This window comes from Grammomys surdaster, unplaced genomic scaffold (assembly GCF_004785775.1).
Source record: "Grammomys surdaster isolate TR1022 unplaced genomic scaffold, NIH_TR_1.0 126398, whole genome shotgun sequence".
NCBI classification, from domain to species: domain Eukaryota; kingdom Metazoa; phylum Chordata; class Mammalia; order Rodentia; family Muridae; genus Grammomys; species Grammomys surdaster.
This window is the reverse complement of record NW_021621192.1, coordinates 2,144,144-2,155,754: the sequence shown is the minus strand read 5'-3', so window position 1 is coordinate 2,155,754 and position 11,611 is coordinate 2,144,144.

Below are 11,611 nucleotides of genomic sequence, written 5' to 3'. Positions count from 1 at the left end.
CACACACACACACACACACACACACACACACACACACACACACACACTAAAAACATAAGAAACATAAGGGCTGTGTTCTAGAATCTGTTTCCCAAGGCTGAAACAGGAGATCTGCGTTGTTTCCATGTAACCTTTTAGGGTGTGTACATGAATGGAATTTATTTCCAAAGGAAACAGAGCTTACCTGTTCCCTAGTGATTTACATGAATGAATAACACAAAACAAACCAGCAATTAAAAAAATAGCCAAAAACCACATTCACATTTGTCTGGGAATTCATGCTGGGAATGGCCCTTTTGGAATTGTAACAATGAAATGGTAACATTTTGATCATTTTAATCATCATTCATAAATCACTGACAGCTCTGCCAAGGTAAATATATTTGCTTTGGGGTAAAATGTACCAATTTTCTACTTTGAAATACTGTTTTCCTTTTTACAAAATGCCAGATAATCAACACACAGGAATTTGAACACAACAAACTGTACTCTGGGCTTCAGCTCCAAAACTGTTTTTTTGTTGTTGTTGTTTTTTGTTTGTTTGTTTAAAATGATGGATTTCATTTGCCTCCTGGAGTTAACAAATGTTAACATATTGCCCTATTTGTTGCTTTATTAAAAAAAATAAAAATGTGTGGCTGTTGCTGGTGCCCACCTCCATATGTTGTCCTCCCTTAATTATGTATTTCTTAAAGAAAATCTTAAGACCAAAGTTGGGCACAGTGCAAAAGAATACTAGCTAGAAACTTAGAACTCCCATTACATACCTGGGACCTTCCATATATGTTTCAACATTGTATCTGATACTTTAAATCTGTTTACAAGAACACATTCTGACAATTCCATTTCTATACCTTGTATTCTTATTGTCATTTGAAGTGGATCTCCAGTTTGTCTGCCCATAAACTGCTTCCTTTCTAGTCCTTGTTAGCGGTATTCTATTTTATTGAAGGTTCCATTCTTAGGCAGAATGATTTATCTCCATGTCAAGGTATGGAATAATTTTTAAAATCATCATAATTTTATATCTATCTCAGTGAGTGAACTACATAGGGCCATATGACATAATTCCTCTAAAATACAAAGAAGTGGCTTTGTGTCCCGATGGAATCTATTGTATCCAAATGGGACACCTAGAAATGAGCACAGGAAGTTGCCTGTAGGTAACCCCACACAATGGAGGTGGCTGAGCAGAAATATGGACAAAAATATAGAGAGGCTGAAGTAGCAGCCTATAAGTCCAGGTAAGCTTGACCTTTTTTTTGATTTGAGCACATGTATTTCTAGTTTTTAAGCCTAACCATGGATATTTTTGTTATTTTGGGAAATGTGGATTTTTTGTAAGGATTTTAATCACTAAATACTTTTACAGCATTCATATTTCTTCATTCATGGCCCCTTCAACTGGATCAGTTACAATGTTACATCAGCCATCGTCCTTATTCCTCCCTATACATATTTTATATCTAGAGCTATCTAGGGTTTTATATCTAAGGATGAGGACCTTCACTTGGACATCTTTACTTGGAGTAAATACTTCAAAATCCTCCGAAGAACTTTCCACTGCAAAGATCTTATGACACTCTATTATAGCAGCATTTATGAACTTCTTTCCCATGGTTATTGCCAATACTGGCTGCGTTCTCACCCTTTTAAGTTCTGCCAACATGATTAAATGGTATTGTCTTGTTGCTTTTGTTTGTGTTTCTGTGTGAACACACGAAGTTTAGTTAGTCATGTTGGGGAGACTTTATGGATGTATTCAATATTACTGAGAAATACAATCTCATAGCAAACTCTCTGATCTTCTGGTTCTAAGGATCTTTCTTCCTTGCAGAAGTTTTGAGTAGAAATGGTCCCCAAAGGCTCATATGCTTGAGTGCTTGGTTATTAAGGTGTGGTTCTACTTGATAGCAATAAGGAGGTGTGATCCAGTTGAAGTAGCCTAGTTAGAGGGAATGTGCCACTGGGTAGGCTTTGGGGTCTCAGAAGATGAAGCTAGGCCCAGTGGTTCTTCTCTCTTCCTGCTATGTGCAGACTCAGATGTAGGACTCTCAACCTCTCCAGCACCATGTCTACTTGCATGCTGCCAAGGATGCCTGCTAAAACTATAATTGTCTAAACCTCTGAAACTGGCATCTGAAACTGTAAACAAGCCCCAATTAAATGTTTCCTTTTATAAAAGTTGCTGTGATCATACTCTCTTCACAGGAATAGAGCAATGGCTAAGACAGAAATTGATACCAGGGACTGGGGTATATAGGCCTGACCATGTTTAGGTTTGGAGCATTATGGAACACATTTGGGACTTTGGACTACCATAGTGATTGGATACTTTAAGTGGGGCTTAATGGGTCATTCTGGAAGGAGTATGGAAGACACATATGTTGAGGGTGATTTAAACTGTGGGGTCCCAGCTCAAGAAGTTTCAGAGGGGAAGAGTATTAGTATGTAGCCTTAGAGACTATTCTTGTGAAATTTGACAAAGAATGTGACTGCTTTTTCCCTTGTGGTAAAAATCTGTCTGACAATAAATTAAGGAGTTTTGGATTAACAGCCTTGTCAAAAGATATTGAAAGCTGCCTATCTCCGACAGTGTCCTGTGGTTATATGTGGCCAGTCTTACGCAGATCTATAACGAAAAGAAGTAAGCTGGGCAAGATAAAATACAAAATGTACAATTTGATGAAAGAAGGAGCATCAGGAAGTTTGAAGAAGCTATTTCAGGAGAGTAAGGAGATAATAAGTTTAGGCATGATGCTAAATGAAGTAAAGGGAGTGGTGACCTCCGGGCAAGACCCCTCCCAGCTAAGCTTCCAACTTGTGAAAGGAATTAAAGAAAAGTTTAAGCAGTGAATAAAACCATTGAAAACAGAAAGCTGATGAAAATGTATTTGAATGGGAAGGCCAAGTTCCAGTCCCAGCCAGCAGCAGAACTTGGCAGCTTTGGCCACATGGTTCTGGCTTCAGAGTCAAGGATACAAGAAAAGGGTTATAGAATCTCCTTCTGTGACTAAGGAAAACCACTGAGGCCAGGCATGTGTCATGGGTGTTCCTGCATGGAGCCGAGAGGGACCATTGTTTGAAACTGTGAAGGTGAAGCCTGGATTGCTTTGGAGACCCAGAGATGTTAGAGATGCCAGAGTCCTGGTATATCTGCCAAGAGAAGCTGCAGACTGGGTATGGAACTAGCCCAAGAGAGAGAAGTATGTTGCAGTCAACAAAGCTGAAAAAGACTTGGAGATCTGAAGAGCCTTTTGGCATCAGACATGAAGAAGTAGAATTTGGAGTTTGCCTTGCTGGTTTTAGGTCTTGCTTTGGTCCAGGGTTTCCTCATTATACTCCCTTTCCTCCATTTTAGAATGCTGACATATATTCTGTGAAATTGTATGTTGAACTATGTGTTCTACTTATTATTTTGATTTTACAGGGATTACAGCTAAGACATTACCTTGAGTTTCAGAAGAAACTTTTAACTTTGGACTTTTAAACAGTGCTGAGGCTATGGTGACTTGAAGTTAAACTGAATGCATGTTTGCATGATAGGGCTACAGACCTATAGTGGTCAGGACAGTGGGAGATGATAGATTGAATAGGAAGGGCCCTCATAGGCTTATATATTTGAATGCTTGGTTGTTAAGAGGTGGGATTACCTAATAGGAATTGGGATTGGGAGGTTTGGCCCTGCTGGAGTAGGTATGGTCTAATTAGAGGAAGTGTGTTGTTGTGGGGGTGGGTTTTGAGGTTTTGATTAAGCCAAGTCAAGTGACTCTTCTCTCTTCCTGACGCCTAAAGATCCAGATACAGAACTCTCAACCTCTCCAGTATAATGTCTATCTGCATGCTGCCAGGCTCCTAACTGTGACAACAATGGACTAAACCTATCAAACTGTAAGCAAGCCCCAATTAAATGCTTTCTTTTATAAGAATTGCCATGATCATAGCATCTTTTCACAGCAATAGAACAATGACTAAGACACTACCTGAGGTGGTTTGAATATGCTTGGCCCAGGGAGTGGCATTATTTGGAGGTGTGGCCTTGTTAGAGTAGGTGTGACCTTGTTGAATGAATGTGTCACTGTGGGCCTGGAAGCTGTCTTCTGTTTGGCTTTGGAACAAGATGTAGAACTATCACCTCCCCAGAGACCGTGCCATGCCTTGATGATAGTGAACTGAACCTCTTGCTGAACCTGTAAGCCAGCCCTGACTAAATGTTGTCCTTATAAGAGTTACCTTGATCATGGTGTCTGTTCATAGCAGTAAAGCCTTAATTAAGACATTCTTCCACAATATTCCCTGAGTCTTAGGTGCAAGAGTTGTATTGTAGACGTATCAGTTGGGACTAGGTTGCACAACTCTGTATTCTGATAGATTGTCATTTTCTAAAGTACTCTCTGCCTGTTGCAAATAGAATCTTCTCTGATGAGACATGAGAATACACACACACAAGCACACACACACACACACACATATATATATATATATACATATATATATACATACATACATGTATATACACACATATATGTATATGTATATGTATATGTATATGTATATGTATATGTATATGTATATGTATATGATGTATATATATATACACATATATATATGCATGCTCCTCTTCTATTATTTATATTGTGGTATGTCCTAATGGGCTCTTATGTGTATGTATGTATTTAGTACTGATCGCTTAGAATTGAATAATCTCTCAGGGGGCTTAACTCTGGAGAAAACTGATCCCCCCCATAGCTGTTGATTGATTGTAACTCTTTATCTTGAGATGGGATCTTGTAAACTTTGCCCCATTCACACTGGCATATTGACTTATACATTCACTATGCAAGTCTTGTTTAGGCAACCATATTATTTTGATTTGACAGGTGGAGCATCTCTATGTGTCCAGAAGATACTATCTAGTGACAGTCATCCTGGTCCTCTGGTTCTTACAATCTTTCCGTCCCCCTTTTCATAATGCTTTCTGAACCTTAGGTATAGGTGTTGTACTATTGGGAGCAGGCATCACATATTCAATTCTTCACTACATTTTGACTTAACATGGATCTGTTTAATAACTGTTGTACAAAGTAGCTTTTTTCAGTGAGGTGAGAACCACTCTTATCTGTGTGTATTATTATATTTTGGCTAATTTAAGAAAATTTGACACAACCTGGAGTCATCAGAGAGGAAGGAGACTCAAATGAAAAAAAAAAAAAACTGCCTCCATAAGATTGAGCTGTAGGCAAACCACCCTGGGGTGGTACCCCTGGGTTATATAAGAAAGTATGCTGAGAAAGCCACAAGGATTCATCCATTTCCTTTTAAAAAGTCTCTATCATTTTCCTAATATCGGATTTAAGGCCATCTTCTTGTGCTTCAGGTGTGTTAGGATAGCCAAGGCTTTCTCTAGTAGGATAGCTGGACTCTGGTGGTGCCATATTGCCCTGGATCTTGTTGATTTTATTCCTATGCTGTCCTTATGGTAGTCCCTAGTGCAGGTGGACTTTCAGGAATGCAAGCAAAGTTGTGGGCCTGAAAATGAAATTCAGGGGAACAGGAGCCATTTACCTGTAGGGTGTGCTTTAGAAGAAATTGGCAGTCAGGATTTAGAGGAAAAGAGGTTTGCCTGGTTGTCCTTGGTGCCAGCAGGTCTCAGAGACACTGAGCAGGCAGGGGACTTGGAGTTTTATCTACTTGTCTCTGGTTCCAGCAGGCCTCCTGGAATGCAGGCAGAGCTGGGCAACAGTAAATAGAGGGTACCTGGGACAGGGCACAGATGACAGCTTCTGGGCTTGCCCCAGGAAGGACCAAGGATGGAGGAGGTTGGACAGAAGAGATCTCATCTGGCTGTCCATGGTGCCAGCAGGCCTCCTGGAATGGAGGCAGAGGTATGGGCTGGAAAATGGAGGGTGTGGGGAGCAAAGGAAAAGGCATTGTGTTTTTATCTCTTTGTGGGCTTTAATATCCTCATTTGTGGAGTAAAGAGATTAACATGGATGATATAAATGGATTCTTTCAAATCACATGTTTTTGATATTACATAAGAAATTAATCAAATTTTGCTTTATGAAATGGTACCTTACAATCCAGATACTGGGGAGCTGATTTTCAAGGGTAAGTGACTGAATATGTCCCCAGAGCCTATAGTAGACACATAGATTTCCTCCTGAATACTTGAAAAGACAACCCAAAGTGAAACTCCATCACTGTATGTATTTTTGAAGTCCCAGGAGAATTCACATTGGCAAGACTTATCCCAGAGTCCTAACGAGAGCTGCTTCATGAGACTCCCCGAGGCTGCCAATCAGGACAGACCGTAATCGCCTCCACCATGTGCTCTGCCACTTTTGCCTTTGTTTATCAGCTCTATCTAAAGACCATCTTGTCAGCTTCTCTTCCTTCTAGCAACTTAAGATGGTCTCTCAGGTGTCAAAGTTTGTGCTTTTCAAAACAATGAGTGTTGCCCTTCCTGTGTCTCTGTTATGACTAATAATATCCTAAGGGTTCCTTGAAAGAAAAATAATATGGCCATTTGGGCTATGTTTGTTTTGTGTCTGCTTCACCAGCAGCCAATACTGCTCCAATCATGCAATGAGGGTTTAGAGCCCAAGACATGAAAAGCAGCCCATAAGAAATTTTCTGAGACTCATAAAGTTTGTAAACTAATGATCTAGGTCTCACATTTGCTTTGGAAAAGTGGCAATCCAGTGTTGCATAGAGCCAGAAGGAATTTTTAAGATACAAGAAATTGCTTTTATTTAGGCTCTCATTCTTTGAAATGCCAGACAACTTGTCACCTTTCAGTAAAACAAAAAAAGAAAAGAAACGCAAAACTCAGAAAGGCATGTGTATATTGGAAGACAAGACCTTCAGAAGGGGCAAAATCCAGACAGCTTGATCGATCAGAGGAGTGGAAAGGCAGGGCCAAGAGGCAATGGCTGACAAGTGCTGAGAGGGGGAGCTGACTGAATGAAGACTGGGCCAAAAAGACAAAAGAGAAACAACTCATCAGGGAGCCTTTAAACATCTTTTCTGTGCAATAAAGTGGAAAACAACAGGGAAGCCCAAAAGACAGACTTAGACTGAGAACTCTGAAGGAAATAATGAAGCTTGAAGTAGAGCCAGGCTCTGGGGCAGCCTGGGTGATAAGCTCTGGCTTGCTGCTCCCAATATTTCACTCTGGGGTTTAATATTTAAATTGTCTAGTATTATTCATTGGATGATGCTATTATTTATGAAGGGCAAATATTCACAAGTGCATTTATTACAAAACAGAAAAAAGATTTAATAGAAATGTGTACTGATTTTTTTTTAATCAGTCAGTACTTTAAAAATCACAGAGTAGAGTCCTGGGAGAGTTGTTCAATATGAAGAAAGCCATGTTCTCACAAAAAAAGGTCACACGATCAGATGTAACTCATAGCATTGCTGACTGCTCTCTGAAGGCTTTCCTGCTTCCAACTTTTTTACCAGAGTCTGTGAAAACAGAAGCAAATATCTCATTTGACACTGAGGTCTCAATTCAATGCCTGGCACACTGCTGGACACACCATAAGCCCTATGGAATCAGTAGAGCAGAAGTAATCTGAAAAGGTTACAGGTGTGTGTGTGTGTGTGTGTGTGTGTGTGTGTGTGTGTGTGTGTGTTCATGTGTGAGAATGATAGTCATGAGATACCAAGGCAATACATGGGGGCCTTGAAAAAGAAAAGAAAGTCAGCACTTGAGGACCTGATGTCTGAACAGAAAGAGGGTTTCCAAAAATCAACATCTTGTTTTTACCTAACTGTGGTGTTGGAAAAGGGCAGGCTCACTACATTCTAACCTTAAGGGAGAAAACACACAATAAAACGCTGTGACTATTATTTCAGGACTCCTAAAAGACCCTTGGCATGATTCATGGGCAACCACTTCTGTGTTTAGCTTGGGCTCTACAAACACTCTTTGTAAGAAATGTTACTGAACTAGGTGCAGGGAAATGCCTGTTTTAAATTTAAAGAAGTAACAAGTATTTTTGTTCAGCTTCGTGGTGGTCCTTGTTAAGCAAGGGAAAGCATTAGATGCTTATGAAATGCTCTCTGTGGGCCTCCCTGCTGCCGTTTTTGAGTGACTCCAATGTTCACTTAGAAGAAAACCAGAAAAAAGAACCCCCAAGAACTTTACACTTCATCACTTCATTTCATGAAGAAATTGAAAAGTGAGGCCTCAGGATTAATTCATCATGCCCATCCTACCTACATAGAAACTGAGTCAGATGAAGGGCTCACAGAAAATAAATAGTCCATATTTTATACCTGAAATTTTTATTACTTAATATGAATGTTCTTGCTCTGTTTTTCACTTACACTCTCCTTTTTTTCTTTTGGTGGATTTCATTTTGTATACTAGAAAGGAAAAGTTGAAATGAGTAATTATCTGGAATAGATTGGTCACTGAAAGCAATTCTCATAGAAATGCTTTGTTCGTTTGATGACCCAACCTGATCTATTGCTGGATTTGTTAACCCATCTTGATAATGTTATTTGTTTCCCATGTCCATGGACCATTAGAACCACCCTGCTCTATTCTTCACTAGGCATTCCTTGTGGATGTTGGTCTTGTTGGCTGGATACTTCTCCATTTTTGCATAAATGAATCCAGCTAGTTCTTGAATCTATGTCTCCATGCCACTCTGTTCAATGGTTTCGAATACCCCTAAATTTATATTTTTGAACAGTCACATGAGTTCAAGATTTAAATGCGTATTTCATTTTTTTTACATAGCCCATGGATAGTTAATAACACCTCAATGTCATCAGGTCTGATGAAAACACCTAAGATTTCCTAGAGTGTGTTTAAACATGAAACCTCCTCCCCTTCACTTGCAGATCTCACTATTCTACTTGTTAACAGGAAAAGCTGAGAGGCATCTTGATTTCTCTCAATCTCTCACATTTCTCAGGTTGTGAGCAAATTCTACTGTTGCTGCACACTGGTTCTCCACGTTGGTTCTGATCTTTATTTCAACCAGCATCCTGTTAGGTGTCCATTATGCTTGCTTTGCCCAGCCCTTCCTTCCAGACTGCCTTTGGCACAGAATGCCTGGCTGATACTTTACTTTTCAAAACCTATCTCTCTGATCATGCTTTCTTCTCTTTGAAATTATGGCCTCCAGTCCATTGTGAAATTGAATTGTGAAATTCAAACCTCTTGTCAGAAGCCCCATAACTTCAAGTCCTCTCTGCTATCTCTCTAACCCATGGTTGATCAAATCTTCCATCCTATCTCCTTTTTTGATCCTAACTCCCAAGTTCTTTTCCATCTACCCCAAGCTGACATTCCTCCTTGCTATTTCTAAAACAAATCTAGGTAGACCTAGATAGATTAACACCTTCACAGCATAGAGGTCCCTGGAATGCTTCGCTACCAGATTTCCACTTGACTTACCTCTTTATCTCTTCTTTAACATGTTGCATTATCAAAGAGGTAAGACGTTTACAAGATTAAAATTAACAGATACCTCTCCTCAAAATAAGGCTCAGGATGGTCAAGGAGAGGGAGAGGAAAGACTATACAAACCAGGGGCCTAAGAGGATCTGGACAAACATAGTCTTCTAGATGGAACAGGACTGTTATCTTCATGTACTCATAGATGATCTGGTTACCTGGAGACTTGTACAAGCTCAAGCCAGCCATCATTCCTGAAGGGAAGGGCTATGGGCACTCACAGTTAGTCAAAGAGTTAGTGACAGTTGATGATGTTGGGAGAAGAGTTGCTAACTATGGGTGTGGCCTCTGGTACACTGACCACTCTCCAGTGGGTGGCCCCATAACTATAAGTGTGTGGCACTACAGAGTAGACTCAGTGGACTATAAAAAAAAATGGACCCAAAGTTGGGAAGGAGTGGGGAGTAAAGAATAGACCTAAGAGAAGTTTGAGAAAGAAGTAGGAATTAAAATATGACAAAAATATAAATCTCATAAATGTACAAAAATACACTCTTAATGAATTAATAAGAATATTCTATTAAAAATATGAGAAACTGCTTTAGTATTCCCTATTTTCTATCTTCCTTGTTTTTCCCTTAGTTTTTGTGGAATTTATTTTACAGATATTTTTTTATTTTCTATCTCTCTTCACTAGGAGACAAAATAACAGATAAAGAAAGCTTTACAAATGAGATAAAGAGATAATTTTTGTTTGTTTGTTACTTGAACCCAATGTTAAAATATAACCTGATATCCTTAACACTGAAAAAAATCTGATGGGGGCTGGAGCATAGCTCAGAAGAAGGCTGCTAGTCTAATATCTATAAGCTAATTTCATTCTCCACCACTCCATGAAACAATATTTCAATATTTTAAGAAGTTGAATTATAATCATCATATAAAATATTTCTTTTAATCTTTTTTTATTTATTTAAAGTATTAATTTCAAAATTCTAAATGGATTTTTAACTATCCAAACCATATTGGTGCTTAACAACTCACATAGCAAATAGTTTGTAACTTTACAAAAATAATTAACATCCGTTTTTCTGCTTGGAAAGAGCAGGATTCAAATTTTAGTTTGCTCTCTCGCTAGTCAGTTAATACTTTTGGCAAGTTACTTTTTAATTCCTCAGGGCCTCACTTTTCCAATGTGTTAAAACAGATGAGAATACCAACCTTAGCTGTGAGGATAAATCATATTCATTTAAAATTGGGACAAAACTGATGGTATTAGCAGCAGCAGCAGAATAAATAATTTCTCCTCAAACCACAGTGCAAGTTCTCCTTCATCACAAAGTTTTTCAACAGAATATTTCAGCGGGTTTCCCAGGAGCTCTTTCTAGACTGAGACCTAAAATAGATAGAGAAGGTGAGAGCAGCCTGGTACCAAGATCGCTGTAGTAATAGACGTCTTGTGAAGATACAGGCTTTACTGAAGATGGCTTAGCATTCCATGCTAGTCAAGAAATGGTTAAAAACTACTCAGGAGACCTGTTTATTACCGTAGTGATTCTAGATGCAACTGGGCTGGATCTGGAAAGTTTTTACCATGGAGTGGACACACTTTTGTGGGGAACCAAGACTACTGCCCTCTGATACTATCCAGGAGTCTGAACCATCCTTCCTGAATCCTTGCTGACTGCTGGGGGATGCAGATTACAGTATCTGCAAAAGTGGCATTACTGCTTCTCCTTGTGGACACAAATTTGACATAAAATTCTCCTTCCAACACATATGAGATATCTTACATCCTCTTTGTTCCTTATCTTGATTTCCCTTTCTCTTCCCTTTAAATTTTCATTCTACCAACGAAGAGAAGGCTGAAACCCAGGACCTAGTAAAGGTACATTGCTTAGAACTAGGGTTTGGAAAGACATGTTGTGAGGTGATCTGTCTTAAATAAAAACTTGCAAAAATTTTTATTTTTATTTTTATTTCATTTTTTTTAACCTTTCCTTTTCCTTGGAGAAAAGTGCCAGCCTTACTCAACACCGTATCTGTTCTAATAGGAAGGCCAAAAGGACTCTGGGCAGCCTTATAAAACACTGACTCTTCAGGGAAAGAGGGCTAACACATAGGTGTGCGCGTGCACGTGTGTGTGTGTGTGTGTGTGTGTGTGTGTGTGTGTGTGTGTGTGTGTGTGTG